The 15,308-nt window shown below is 36.0% G+C and overlaps 1 protein-coding gene across 2 annotated transcripts in view; it reads left to right on the forward strand.

The window, feature by feature from the left end:
• Positions 1 to 8,231: 8,231 nt before the first annotated feature.
• LOC138698320 (uncharacterized) overlaps positions 8,232 to 15,308 on the forward strand; it is a 74,883-nt gene continuing 67,806 nt past the window's right edge. The window contains exon 1 of one of the 2 annotated variants that reach the window (XR_011331831.1): positions 8,232 to 8,337. The gene's annotated coding sequence lies outside the window, so the exon portion shown is untranslated. The remainder of the gene's footprint in view (positions 8,338 to 15,308) is intronic. The other variant, XM_069824148.1, reaches the window with a different exon arrangement.

A 15,308-nucleotide genomic window follows, 5' to 3' on the forward strand; every position in this document is an offset into this window, starting at 1 on the left:
TTCCTGGGGTATCTCAGTCGGTAGAGCATTTGTGCGCTAAGCGAAGGGTCCGGGATCGATACCCGGACCCGGAACAATTTTTCCCTTGAAATTATTCAAGCCTGCTTCACAGGGAGCTTGTACCTGCATATCTTGAAACTGTAGATAAGTTCATTCATGAAATTTCATAGTTAGAAGTCCAGTGGTGTCAAGTCTTGAGATTGCACCAGCCAAGAAACTGGACCATTCCTAATAACTACAAGTTGGAGAAACAAAATGTGGAATATATTACAGTAAATTCATTACAATAGTGCATACTTAGCAAAATAAAACAATGAGTTCGTTAACGGAGTATGATTGTAATCAAAGGAACGTTTGTCTTCGTGCAACTGAAAAACAGGAACGCATTCGAAAAAAATGCTATTAATATTTTTTTCTCAAAATCTGGGCCTCTATCACTTCCTTAACAATTGAACTTACCTTTTGATACACACTTATAAGTAGGGACCGGATTTTTATGTAATATCAAGATGTGAAATATGTACAAATTTATGTAAGAAAAATAAGCTGAATATGTACCAAAATATGTAAAATCATTAAAATATTTAATATCAATATCTGCGCTGGTCAGTATTGTTAAGCCTAGATATTTATAGTCTGGTAAAATTTTTAATTTTCTGTTCTTCATGACGATTTCTAATGTTTCTGGTGCTCTTCCACCGTTTCTGAGTACCTATCATCATTTCTGTCTTTTCACGTTTATATCAAATTTGTTTCTATTGCACCATTTTATCATGATGTTTATTGTTTCTTGTAACTCTGTAAGGTCTTTAGACCCTACTACTATGTCGTCCGCTTATGCGTATGAGATTATTCCCGTCTTGATTTTTACAATACAAGGTAGTTGTATGAGAAAGGTTGCCTTTTGTTCGCTTATATTTACAGTGGGCGGAAAGGGGTGAGTGCCTCTTTTACTTCCTGGAACTAAGATGTTATGTTTCGTCCTGAAGTATATCCTTTCTCGGGTAGGTAAAAAGGCTTTTTAAATCTGTGTATTTAAAATTGTAAACTTCCCCAGCAGAAGTTTTCTTTTTCCTTTTTAAGAAGTAAAAATAAATAAAACCCGTAAATATGTAGATTTATGTAATACCAAGCCATAATATGTAATGTGGGGTAAATATGTAAAAATATGTAGTATCAAATTTTAATATATTAATGGTAATTACATGGTTCGCAAAGATTTGTTATTTATATACGGGTAGGTTGAAAGGAATATAATATGTAATTACATAAAAATTCAGTCCCTACTTATAAGTAATTGTTATATTTATTTTGAATATATATAAAACATTGCAGTATTTCTTTTCCTTTCTTATTTATTTTATTGTGACATTTTATTTCATAGCTGGCGGCGTCATTACAATGTATGCAAGAGAACATGCCCGTTTTGCAATTATTTATTAAAGAATAGATTGATATAAAATGCCCAATTAAAAGGCTTCCATAAACTAAGCAAAGAGAATAACGTTTGAAAAAGTTAATGTAATTTTGTACATCTTTTATTTCAATTCTGGGTTTTCATTAAAACTATCTCGTTTTGTCAGTTTCAGCGCAGTAGTAGTGGTGGTGGTAGTAGTAGTAGTAGTAGTGGTAGTAATAGTGGTAGTAGTAGTAGTAGTGGTAGTAATAGTGGTAGTAGTAGTAGTAGTAGTAGTGGTAGTAGTAGTGGTGGTAGTAGTAGTAGTGGTAGTAGTAGTAGTAGTAGTGGTAGTAGTGGTAGTAGTAGTGGTAGTAGCGGTGGTGGTAGTAGTAGTATTAGTAGTGGTGGTGGTAGTAGTAGTAGTAGTGGTAGTAATAGTGGTAGTAGTAGTAGTAGTAGTGGTAGTAGTAGTGGTGGTGGTAGTAGTAGTAGTGGTAGTAGTAGTAGTAGTAGTGGTAGTAGTAGTAGTATTAGTAGTAGTAGTGGTGGTGGTAGTAGTGGTAGTAGTAGTAGTTGTGGTAGTGGTGGTAGTAGTGGTAGTGGTAGTAGTAGTAGTGGTAGTAGTAGTAGTAGTGGTGGTGGTGGTAGTGGTAGTAGTAGTAGCAGTGGTGATGGTGGTAGTAGTAGTGGTAGTAGTGGTAGTAGTAGTGGTAGTAGCGGTGGTGGTAGTAGTAGTATTAGTAGTAGTAGTAGTAGTAGTGGTGGTGGTAGTAGTAGTAGTAGTGGTAGTAATAGTGGTAGTAGTAGTAGTAGTAGTGGTAGTAGTAGTGGTGGTGGTAGTAGTAGTAGTGGTAGTAGTAGTAGTAGTGGTAGTAGTGGTAGTAGTAGTAGTATTAGTAGTAGTAGTGGTGGTGGTAGTAGTGGTAGTAGTAGTAGTGGTGGTAGTGGTGGTAGTAGTGGTAGTGGTAGTAGTAGTAGTGGTAGTAGTAGTAGTAGTAGTGGTGATGGTAGTGGTAGTAGTAGTAGCAGTGGTGATGGTGGTAGTAGTAGTAGTGGTGGTGGTGGTGGTTGTGGTGGTAGTAGTAGTAGTGGTGGTAGTAGTAGTGGTAGTGGTAGTAGTAGTAGTGGTAGTAGTAGTGGTAGTGGTAGTGGTAGTAGTAGTAGTGGTAGTAGTAATAGTAGTAGTAGTGGTAGTAGTAGGAATATTTTATTTAAAAGCGCATTCAACTAGATGTTATTCAACAACAAAATTCAACGTGGGCGAGAAGTGGACTATCTTTTTCCTGGAGAGTAAATCTACTACAGCGGACCTACCGCTTTACTTTCCTATAATTGAGGGATTTTGGGAAAAAACCAGGAAATTCCTATTCAGTACTTTTCGAGATAATGAAGAAAAACTTACCGCCAAACAGTAAGCATGTACAGAAGAGGCAGGTCCAAAATGCATTATAGCTGTGAATGTAATTCTTGGAAGTACTTGGTTCTTCGACCAAGCGATAGAGCGTATTTTTTTTCCTCTGTGCATAAATAACTCAAAAATGAAAAAAAAAATTGGAGCTGCCTGGTTTTTCCCCCAAACCCCTCAATTGTATAACAAGTCACAATAATTAATTAGTTTCTTCTGTTAGTGTTACAATTGGAGATAGTTAAGCTGATGTTAATGCTCTTAGAACTCTATAGCGAAAGTAATTGTTCCTCTTTGCTTTCTTATCTGTCACGGTGGATCACAGAGGCCAACGCTCCAGCCTCTCATGGGCTAATTGCATCTTATCTCTTCGATCGTAGAAATAATGTTTGGGACCTGAACGGTCATGATTAAAGACCGTTTCCTTAGTCACACAACATTGGAATGAGTATAAGTGTGCACGGTGTGTGTATACATTACGGCACGTGTCCTTCAGTAGATACCTTGCTAAAAAACACAAAGACTGAGTCTAACGATCTACCTTCAACTAGTAACTTAGTGGCAGCGAAGGAATTTAGCAGAGATCTATCTGTATGAAAATATGGTGCATGCCAACATTCCTTTCAACAGTTTTGTTTGAAAGTACTCTTATACACAAGATCAGTACCTGTGTTATAGCATAGCAGTACCGGTATTTACAACAAAGATTATCGGTAATATGGACTTAAACATTGCACTAAGATCAACCGGCAAGGTTGGACATTCGAATATCCGGCCGTGAAGCGGTTGCGCCTGACTAGAGAGAACCATAGATATATAGGACAGAATACCAAGCGCATTTCACCATACAGGAACTCTGATGACATTTTGTAACTACACAAATGGAGTAACAATTGAAGGAAATTCACTTTTACTAATTTAAAAAAGTATTAGCTTGAAATTCTTAGGAAAATATTTGGGGCTAAGAGAGATGAAGTTACAGGAGAATGGAGAAAGTTACACAACGCAGAACTGCAAGCATTGTATTCTTCACCTGACATAATTAGGAACATTAAATCCAGACGTTTGAGATGGGCAGGGCATGTAGCACGTATGGGCGAATCCAGAAGTGCATATAGAGTGTTAGTTGGGAGGCCGTAGGGAAAAAGGCCTTTGAGGAGGCCGAAACGTAGTTGGGAGGATAATATTAAAGTGGATTTGAGGGAAGTGGGATATGATCATAGAGACTGGATTAATCTTGCACAGGATAGGGACCTATGGCGGGCTTATGTGGGGGCGGCATGAACTTCCGGGTTCCTTGAAAGCCATAAGTATGTAAGTAAGTAAGTAAGGAAGCAAGCAAGTTTCAAAAAGGGTTATAATTGATTGGACACTTTGGTACATTTATCTTCATAACTAATATATAAATCAACTAATGTACACCGGTAACAACAAAGGAAATAAGCGTAATGCATAGATGAAATCTGATATGTAAAGAAATACAAGAATAAAATAAATTACAATTACTTACAAAATAGAAGAGCAAATATGTACACTCTTACTATTGTATGTTCATACTTTAAACCCAAAATACATAGGCTACTTCTGAAAGAGTAGTTGTTAATATAGCCTATGTATTTTAATTATTCTAAGTGGATGTATTATTATTTCTATAATAAATCGTTTTTGGGCAGATAAAAAGTTATTAACATAAATAAAAGCACTCTCAAATCTAATGATTGTAGTTTCATGATGCGTGCTTCAATCAATGAAGAGAGAGGAGGAATTACGAGTATCAATTGAAAGGTACACGATGTAATCGCGTCCTTGCAACGATTCTTGGAACTCCAGGATGGCTCAATAGTGTCTGTATTTCATGATCCAGAGCCGTCCAACCGAGTGAGACTCGGACATTCGTTAAACCGAACATTGGACCACTCCGCGAGACACAAGAGCTTCGCATACTGTCTATAGCGCCGGGCGTTCAGTAGTTTTTTTTTTATTTTTAGTAAGTTATTTTAAGACGCTGTATCAACATCTTAGGTTATTTAGCGTCTGAATGAAATGAAGGTGATAATGCCGGTGCAATGAGTCCGGGATCCAGCACCGAAAGTTACCCAGCATTTGCTCATATTGAGTTGAGGGAAAACCCCGGAAAAAACCTCAACCAAGTAACTTGTCCCGACCGGGAATCGAACCCGGGCCAGACGCGCTGACCGTTACTCCACAGGTGTGGGCCGTTCAGTAGTAATATGTCTTTTCCTATCTTTCGTAACCGGTTATGCAGGACTCTATTACCTATGAAACAGTAACATTTTGAATTAACATTTTATATCAGAGATTACTGTACCTAAAGTCTTAAACATGTTAAGAGTAGTGCCTCTGATACAGTAACATTTTAAGTTAAAATTTTACATTAAAGATTGTTGTAATATAGGCTTAAATATTTCATTAACAGTAGTGCCTGTGAAACAGTAACATTTTAAGTTAAAAGTTTATAGCAAAGATTCTGTTTATTCACAGCCGTATTCTTAAAATCATTCTTTTATATGTGTACTGTGTTTGTTGTCCTTGATGCGGGAGTAGTCTGTTTTCATAGCACACAGTCACGCTCCACTATTCTTTGTCAAGTCATTTGTCTCACTGTACAAACTCCGTACTCACTTAACTTCAAAGAGTAGTGCCTAAGATTTTGGTCTCTAGTCATGATCCTCTAGATCAGCGGTGGCGGTGATCGTGCGCCAAGCCACTGTGTAAACTGCAACGTGCATAGCACCTATGGAGGGAGGCGGACACCCGAAGGGGAAGTGAAGCAACTGTCTGACTTATTAACGGATTTTCATTTTTGTTACGTCAAGCACTTAAATATAATTTTATACCGTACAAGACTACAAACTAATGTTTAATGCGTGTAACGAAGAAAGAAATCAACAATAAATGAACAGTATCACAACCTAAAATTAACTGTCTTCAGAATGTCTCTGCGACAAAGTTGCAAAATCAGGAATTATGTCACTCACTGCCAGTCGTAGTTGGTCACGAAGGTATTTGTCTGTCAGTCGTGATCTAAATTTGGTTTTTACTATTTTAATTGTTGAAAATAATGTTTCACAAACGTAAGTTGTAGCGAACATGGCTTCAACAGAGCAAGCGAAAGAACGAAGCTTCGGATATTTATTTTTTTGCAAAGATTTGAAAGTTCAACATTTGTCAAGTCCTTACATCTAGCTTTCATTTGACATCACATTGTAAATCAGCGAGTTTAAATTGAAGACCTAACCGCATTATTCGTACATCTGCTGAAAAAAGGTCCACGTACAGAGATGATGATGATGATGATGATGATGATAACAATAAGACAACCTTTTAATGTTTCATCAGTAACATGTAGTATTATGCCATTTTATGTTATACAACCGTTTTCCTCGTAATACTTGTGAACAAATCATACATTTAATATTTTCATCATATTGACAGCAAAAAAATGCGTCCTCCCATCCTACTTGGAAATTTCGTACATGGTTTCGAGAGAGACATATGCCACTCGTAGGTCAGAGACAAATACAAATAGAACGGAGTTTGACTCCAGTGAGTGAGAGGGTGGGGGTTGGCGGAGGTTAGAAGTAGGCGAAATGCACAGTTATCACTGCGAGCCACAATGTCTCGCGAGTCACGTTCTCGCCACGGCTGTTCTAGATCTTGTGATTTATCTGTGTAATGCCATCTGTCGATTCAGCTTGCAGATCCTCACATGGAGTTAGCCCTCCATTCCTCGAGGTATATTACGGGCTCCTCATGGTCATGTCATCTGAATTCTAATCACAATGTTACTGCTTTGGTCAGTGCTATGGAAATAACGTTAATGAACATTGAAACGGATTATAATCGTGGAATAATAGGAACGGGAGAATCCCGAAAAAAAAAAAAACCTCAACAAACTTGGCTTTATTTCACTACAAATACGAATTCGTCAACATTGGAATTCGAACGGAAACGCTCGTCGCTTATTCACTAGGAAGTAGATTACGCAACACTCGACAGATGGGAGCACACGCACGCTTTGGGATATGGAGCTTTTAGAGGAAACTTTTTCAACTTCTTATTAAGCTGAAAATGTTACATTTTCTTATCAGTTGTACCTCGAACATAGGTATATTTACGCAAAAAATATCTGAAATGTGAGGGTTATTTTAATCATTCTTAAAATCAACTCAAATTGTATATCTAAGAATTAAATCTATTGTAAAACCACATGAGTCCATATTTTTTCGAAAATGAGTTACCGGTACTATAGCAAGCAGTAGGGGTATACGCAACATTTCTAGTCGAAACAACGTGAGTCCGATCATTATTAAGCTTGTTATAAAATTTTAAAATATCGAGTTCCTTTCAAAACCACATCAGTCGTGGACTCATGTGATTTTAATGCTTAACGCCATGATGCATTTGCTATGATCTCGTTGTTAGTCAAGTCACTGAGAAGCATTAATGTGAAATTAAGTAGGGTTGTGGTCAGAAACATGGATAGACATTAATATTGTCTTATTTTTGCTACCAGGTATTAGCAACATTATTCTATAAAATACCTATACCAGGTAGAATAGACACTTTTAACAAAACTGCGTCATTTGAAAGCAAAAATGAGTAAGATTTATATCTTCAAGAACTTGTAGGAGTGCATGGTAAAAACAGGAAACATCCTCGAAGAGAGCTCCCAAAGCAAGAAACACATCCTTTTTGAGAGGACAATATGCAATTTATGTTATTTGCTTATTGTTAACTAAAGATATGTGTTTATTCATACATTACCATTAAACATGTGGCACATTGGTTTGAAAATGAATACTCGGGAATAACTTTTTTTAATTCGGCTATAATATTTTAATTACTGAATATCAACCATTTTGAATCTGAAATAAAAATAACGATATAAATAGATTGGAAAATGAAAACTATTGCATTTCACACTGCAACAAACAATACACTACACATTGTATTAGGATACTAAAGTTGTTATTATTGGTACTTGTTCAAACAACATGAGTCCAAGATATTAAAAAATATTTTAAGATGATACGAAATGAGATAATTAAGATACAATGCTTCTGTAATTAGTTATACTAATGTATGATCCTCCTGTAAAAATTTCACAGAGCTAATATGAAATCCATTTTAACTATAGATGATTTTTTTCTATTTTTCTCGAAACTTGTTTTCTGTGACTCATGAGGTTTTACAAATGACCGATTCAATTGTAATATATTTTGTTGAACGGAATACAGGTATAGAGAAGGTACTTTTTTACACAATAGTTAGAACTTGGTAATCCAGCTGACAGACTTATCTCATGGTACAAAAATTACTGAATTATTTCAGTTAAGGAAAACGGTACTTTTAATGACACATACGTGGGTTAAATTATCACCACACTTTATCAGTTAAAGCACCTGTGCTGATAGCTATAAGTAAAGACAATTTAGTGTTTGATTAGCAAGCCAGGGATACAACTCGGTGTGGACGTACAAGAACATTGTTCACGAAAGACGGCTGAAAAGTAAGTACAACACAACAAATCACACAAAGTTAAACCAAAGCGTGCTAACCTCTTACCGCAATGACACACGGCACCAAACCACGTCATAACTTAAAGTAAAACAGCAAATCCCACCACTTCATACCAAAGGTTTCCAAACTACACATAATACACACCATATCTAATTACTGTACACTATAACATGAAAGAATGCTAAGGCTCGATTCACATTATACGGAACATCAACGTCATGGACCAGCACCGTCACCGTCATGTCCAATGCAAACTCATTCACATTTAACGACAAGTGACCGTCAGTTTGCCGGCGCGGCGTCATCAAGAATAGATAAGTAGTTTATGCTCTCAAAAAATGTCGTAACTCTTATGTGAGGCAATGAATTGCACTGTAATTTGTAGGGTTCATTATAAAAACGTCTAAAGAAAGCATAAGAAAAATTTGCAATCAAAATCTTTTTTGGGCAATGAGAAACGTCACCACTCGTTCAAAATAGATCAAAAGTTGATAAGCAGCAAAAGTATTTTTTTCATGTTAGATGGGGAGTTAAAGCGAGAGAAATGTTTAGAAAGAATGGAAATTACTTTTAAAATAATAATAATAATAATAATAATAATAATAATAATAATAATAATAATAATAATAATAATAATACGAGTAAAAACGCTGCCAAATAAATTAGGTCCTTTTGCCTTGTCTTCCACCTACACTAATAATAATAATAATAATAATAATAATAATAATAATAATGATAACAATAATAACGATAGTAATACAATAATAAATTCTTTCTTTTCTTTTTTCTCAATTTCAAATTATGCCATACTAGCGGTTAATCAACATATTTATATATTGTACTAGGAATATTTGAATTACATTTGAAAACTCACAATTAACTCGAAAACCTTAAGCAATGGAAATATTCTGAACACAAATTTGGAATCCGCAGTTGTAACAGATAAAAGTTGTCACTCTGCATAAGAAAGTCCGCCACGCAAACCCCCGCATTAAACTCGTCGCAAGTCGCAAACCGGTACAGGTTTTGAATATCAGCCACTTTTAAAAGTAATTTACATTCTTTCTAAACATTTCTCTAGCTTTGACTCCCCATGTAACGTGAAAAAAAAAAACTGTCGCTTATCAATTTTGATTGTCAATTCCTATTTTGAACGGGTGAATTCGCTGTTAGTAATTTACTAATAGACGATAATTATACACAGTATTTAAAAGATGTAATTGATATTTTGTTATTGAAGTGTTCTATCAGTGAAGAATTATGTTGTGTCAGTGAAGTGTGTTGAGTAAGTGAAACGTAAAGCCTTTAGTAAGTCTGTAGGTAAAGCATTCCAGTCCCTGATAGTACGATTGAGAAAAGAAAACTTTCCAGTGTCCGTCCTCTGTCTTCTTTCCCTCAATTTATATGAGTGGTCGTTCCTTGAAGAGTAATTTGGCGGCTGCAACCTATTTTTTTATTTCTCTCCAGGCAGGCTCACCTCTGTATGTTTTGAACATTGCGCATAATCGAATTCGCGTTCTCCTGTCCGTGAGTGTGTCCCATTTTAATGGTAAATTTTTCCGACATTACTTGAGAGCCCGTTTTTTTTAATCTTTTCCAGTGTCTTAATATGTTCTAGTCTGTAAGGATCCCAACATGCAGCACCATATTCCATTACTGGACGTTCTAGTGATTTATATGCAATCTCTTTGGATTTATCAGAGCCTTTTCTTAGTACCCTCATCACAATGAATCATAGAAATTGCAGTACAATTGATTGTCTCTCGTAGGAACTACGACATGTTAATGTTTAACGGTACTGCTAGAGTCTAGCACAACAAACCCACGTCACGTCAAAACATTCTCCTCGAAAATCCCAGACGGTCCGTGACGTTGCCTGTATATGTGAACGCTACCATGTAAAATGCGTTGTACAATGTTTTGATGCAACGCTGCTGGTCCGTGAAGTGACGTTGATGTGACGTATAATGTGAATCGAGCTTAAATAAGCTTTCACCGTGCCACACAGTGTCAGACGGAACATCTCAATCTTAAAATGACGCTTTGCATAAACGCATACAACATTTAAACACACCGTACAAAAGCACATTGTACCGTACCACAATAGCAAAGTACTAAACCACATGTCATACCTCAACCCATTAAAAGCAAATGTTTGGTAACTTTCGGCCCTGGACCCTGGACTCATTTCGTAGGGATTATCATTTTCATATCGTTCAGACGCTAGATAACCTAAGCAATTGATAAAGCGCCGTAAAATAATCCACTGAAATTCATTAAAAATTAATATATATTATTTTAATGTACTGAAGTACATATGATATTTCCATGCAGATATTCTGCGTCATCATACGATGTAAGAGTAATAGAACGGAGAAAAATTCTCTCCGGAGCCGGGATTTGAACCCGGGTTTTCAGCTCTACGTGCTGATGCTTTATCCACTAAGCCACGCCGGATACCACCCCGGCGTCGGACAGAATCCTCTCAGATTAAGCTCCAACTCTTGGGTTCCCTCTAGTGGCCGCCCTCTGCACTACGTCATAGATGTCTATGAACGTAGGACCGAAGTCCACACATGTGCTGAGGTGCACTCGTTATGAGTGACTAGTTGGCCGGGATCCGACGGAATAAGCGCCGTATTAAATCACGAAGTGATTTACGCATATCATATATATTATCACGTAGAGCTGAAAACCCGGGTTCAAATCCCGGCGCCGGAGAAAATTTTTCTCCGTTCCATTACTCTTACATCGTATGATGACGCAGAATATCTGCATGGAAATATCATATGTACTTCGGCACATTAAAATAATACATATGATATGCGTAAATCACTTCGTCATTTAAGACGGCGCTTATTCCGTCGGATCCCGGCCAACTAGTCACTCATAACGAGTGCACCTCAGCACATGTGTTGACTTCAGTTCTACGTTCATAGACATCTATGACGTAGTGCAGAGGGCGGCCACTAGAGGGAACCTAAGAGTTGGAGCTTAATCTGAGACGATTCTGTCCGACGCCGGGGTGGTATCCGGTGTGGCTTAGTGGATAAAGCATCAGCACGTATAGCTGGAAACCCGGGTTCAAATCCCGCGCCGGAGAGAATTTTTCTCCGTTCCATTACTCTTACATCGTATTAAAAATTAAGTATAGGGGAGACTGCTGTACCTTTAGCATAGTGTACCTTTCAATAAAGTTTTGCTGCTGCCTAGAGGACTCAAACTGAAGTAGATTGTAGACAAAGCCGCTAAGTAGCTCTGGTAGTAGTTTTAGTTTGATTTACTGCAAAGTGTGAGTTGCGTGGTCAAAATAAATTTTATTAGTACCAAAAGTAAACATTTCGTTCATTGATATACGTTTTCTAACACAAAACCAGATTGTATTTGTTAATATCTACCAAGCACAGTGTGTTCCCTATCATCTGGTGAGTAATAACATATGTTAATTTCCATGATTTATTCGAGTCTCTAGTTTTGGGAGCCATATTTAAAAAAAAAAGCACCCTCTTGTACCTTTGAACACAAAACATCTTTTACCATTGAACATGTTCCGAAGTACACTATACTATCGGTTTTTGTTTTTCTTTTATTTTAAGATCATGTAACGAAGTAAGTTTGGATTTAAGAGGCCCCCAATTGATCAAGATGCCTTGAAGAAAGCTGTTGAAGCAGTTATTGCTCATCCAGGAAAAAATCTCAACTAGAGAAGCCTGCTCTGGTTTATGATGACAAATACATTTTAAATATGAGCGTCAGTTCTTACAGCTATATTCCCACCTATATTCCATGCGTTCCAACTTACAAGAGGATATGTTCCAAGGTACATGAACCTGTTGTACCTTTGAACACATTACATATCCCTTCATTTTATTTTTTCCATCCTTAATAGATCTGTAAAACAGGAAAATACATACAGGAAGTTGTAAAGGAATCTTCAATAATTATTCCAAGCATTTTTTTTCAGTTAAAAAATTTCATTTCTCAAAATTAAAAAAAAAAATACAATGCGAAAATTGTTTAAAGGTACAACAGTCTCCCCTATAATTTTACGTCTACAATTAAGAATCATAGATGTTTGAATAAGTAATAAAGGGTAAAAACGGTAAAGGTATCCCCGTAACATGCCATGAAGGCACTTGGGGGGCATGGAGGTAGAGCCCCATGCTTTCCATGACCTCGGCACTAGAATGAGGTGGTGTGGTCGGCACCACGCTCTGACCGCCATTTACCCCCGCGAAAGACCCGGTACTCAATTTTATAGGAGGCTGAGTGAACCTCGGGGCCGTTCTGAAAGTTTGGCAACGAGAAAAAATCCTGTCACCACCTGGGATCGGACCCCGGACCTTTCAGTCCGTAGCCAGCTGCTCTACCAACTGAGCTACCCGGCCGCCCTTGAATAACTAATAGATCTGATAATATCGTATCATTTATAATGCAGTGTATTATTTTTAAATGGTTTGTTTAAAAGTAAGATACCGGTACTTTTATTTTCTATGATCATATAATAAAAAGCCTGTCCATTACAGTATCCATTGAAACATGTAAATGAAATTCCTTACAATTTAAAAGTTACAAATATAATTCCTTACTAGAGTACCTAAATGTAATGTAATATCAATTGTAGCATTTTAATTATTTTATGATAGATATTCTTAATATTTCAATGTATAATTATTAATATCTTAATTAAATTTAGAAATATACAATAACTTTATATAATAATATTAAATTGGGCTAACCGTTACTTATCTAGTTTATATTTGAATTAAACATTAACGTTTTCGGCACTTATGTGCCATTTTCAAATGCATGGAATTGCCTTATTACATGTTCAAATAGATACACCTTATGTGTGTGAAATATATGGTATGTACCCTTGATGATCTGCCATCGTTTACAAAATAATATATAAATTAAATTAAAAACACTTGCTAATAATTAAAATCTATACTAATTTACATCTACAATAAAAGTCCCATTGTTTTATGTGACAATATGGTTATCTTGAAGTTGTTATCACATGCAGTTCCTATATTTATTAAATGTTTTTTTGAGTTGCACTGTGTTGCACGTATTAAAATGTTAAAATTTGTTTGTTATATATTAACACACCAAGGATTCATGTTGTTTCACTTACGCAAGTCGAAGCATTGTACCAGGATGAAATGTTGCGTAATATCAGTTACATTGATGCTTGTTATTGTGTTCCTTCGGTTTGCCAAGGTTGGATGTTACAAATTCATCATTGTCACCATACGATTTTCAGTTAAGCCTTTTACACTGCGAACATAAAATGTTGTTGTTACGTGTGTGAATATACTGGTGTTTAAATGCATTGATTGAAAATATTAACTTACTTACATTGGTTGGACGTGTTGTGTGCTCGACGTTAGTCAGGCTGTTGCTGAGAATCGTTCAGTGCTCACAATAAAAGGCTTAACTGAAAATCGTATGGTGACAATGATGAATTTGTAACATCCAACCTTGGCAAACCGAAGGAACACAATAACAAGCATCAATGTAACTGATATTACGCAACATTTCATCCTGGTACAGTGCTTCGACTTGCGTAAGTGAAACAACATGAATCCTTGGTGTGTTAATTTATAAGAAACAAATTTTAACATTTTAATACGTGCAACACAGTGCAACTCAAAAAAACATTTAATAAATATAGGAACTGCATGTGATAACAACTTCAAGATAACCATATTGTCACATAAAACAATGGGACTTTTATTGTAGATGTAAATTAGTATAGATTTTAATTATTAGCAAGTGCTTTTAATTTAATTTATATATTATTTTGTAAACGATGGCAGATCATCAAGGGTACATACCATATATTTCACACACATAAGGTGTATCTATTTGATCATGTAATAAGGCAATTCCATGCATTTGAAAATGGCACATAAGTGCCGAAAACGTTAATGTTTAATCCAAATATAAACTAGATAAGTATAGACGGTTAGCCCAATTTAATATTATTATATTACAACGTGCTTATCGGAGAATCATACAAAATGAAAATACAATAACTTTGTTTTCTGGATTAACATGAAACGTTTAGTGTACATCTATTTGTGAAAAACGTTCGTTACCATTTCTGTAATACTCTACGCGCCTCATGCTACGTAGTGGGAGTGCGCCTATGCAACCTGCAACATTTCGTTGTTACTTTGTGGCAGTGGGCGATGCAACCCGCAACATATCAACGAATCCCCTGCTTCTCTCTTTAACCCATTATATCCCAGAGAAATTTTTTTTCGATTTTTTTTTTGTGAAAACTCTCAGAGATTATCATTATATGCCAAATAAGAATATAAAATATAAAAGAATTCGAAATAGTGTTATTTACGTCCTTTCATTCTATGTTTGATATATCAAACGCTGGGCGTTGGTGTATAGCAATATTATTTGGAAGGTTCTATACAGAATTATGTGGGATGTGACAGGGTAAATAACTGTTTTGGGTTATGGGGATGTTTGGAAAGGTTTCAAGCATATGTAAAATCACTGGGATAAGTGGAACCCATATTTTTCTATGGGGAAAGTGGAACCTAACGAATGACAGTGCCAGAGAATCATATATGAAAATGAAATTTAGTGCATATAAATTCCAATTTACTTTTTGAGTTCATTATTACCTAATAGTTTCACCAGGCTTTAATAGTTTTAACGTAACAGCTATAGGTTCCACTTTTCCCAAGTTTCCACTTACCCCATTGTACCTTATGTAAAATAATTTACACTGAATTTTGCAAGAAACTAAATTATTATTTCCATAAATCGTAATGGAATAAATTGTAACATAAATAGTCAGAAATTGTGAACACTTATTTCAAATTATCCATAAATACAAAAGTAATCCACATTATCCTACTTGGTGTGGAATTTTAGAAAGCAGTGTTTTGGGCGCAAGGCAACTTTACATTTGATGCAGTTGTATTTTGCACT

Source organism: Periplaneta americana, chromosome 4, assembly GCF_040183065.1.
Source record: "Periplaneta americana isolate PAMFEO1 chromosome 4, P.americana_PAMFEO1_priV1, whole genome shotgun sequence".
In the NCBI taxonomy this organism is placed as follows: Eukaryota; Metazoa; Arthropoda; class Insecta; order Blattodea; family Blattidae; genus Periplaneta; species Periplaneta americana.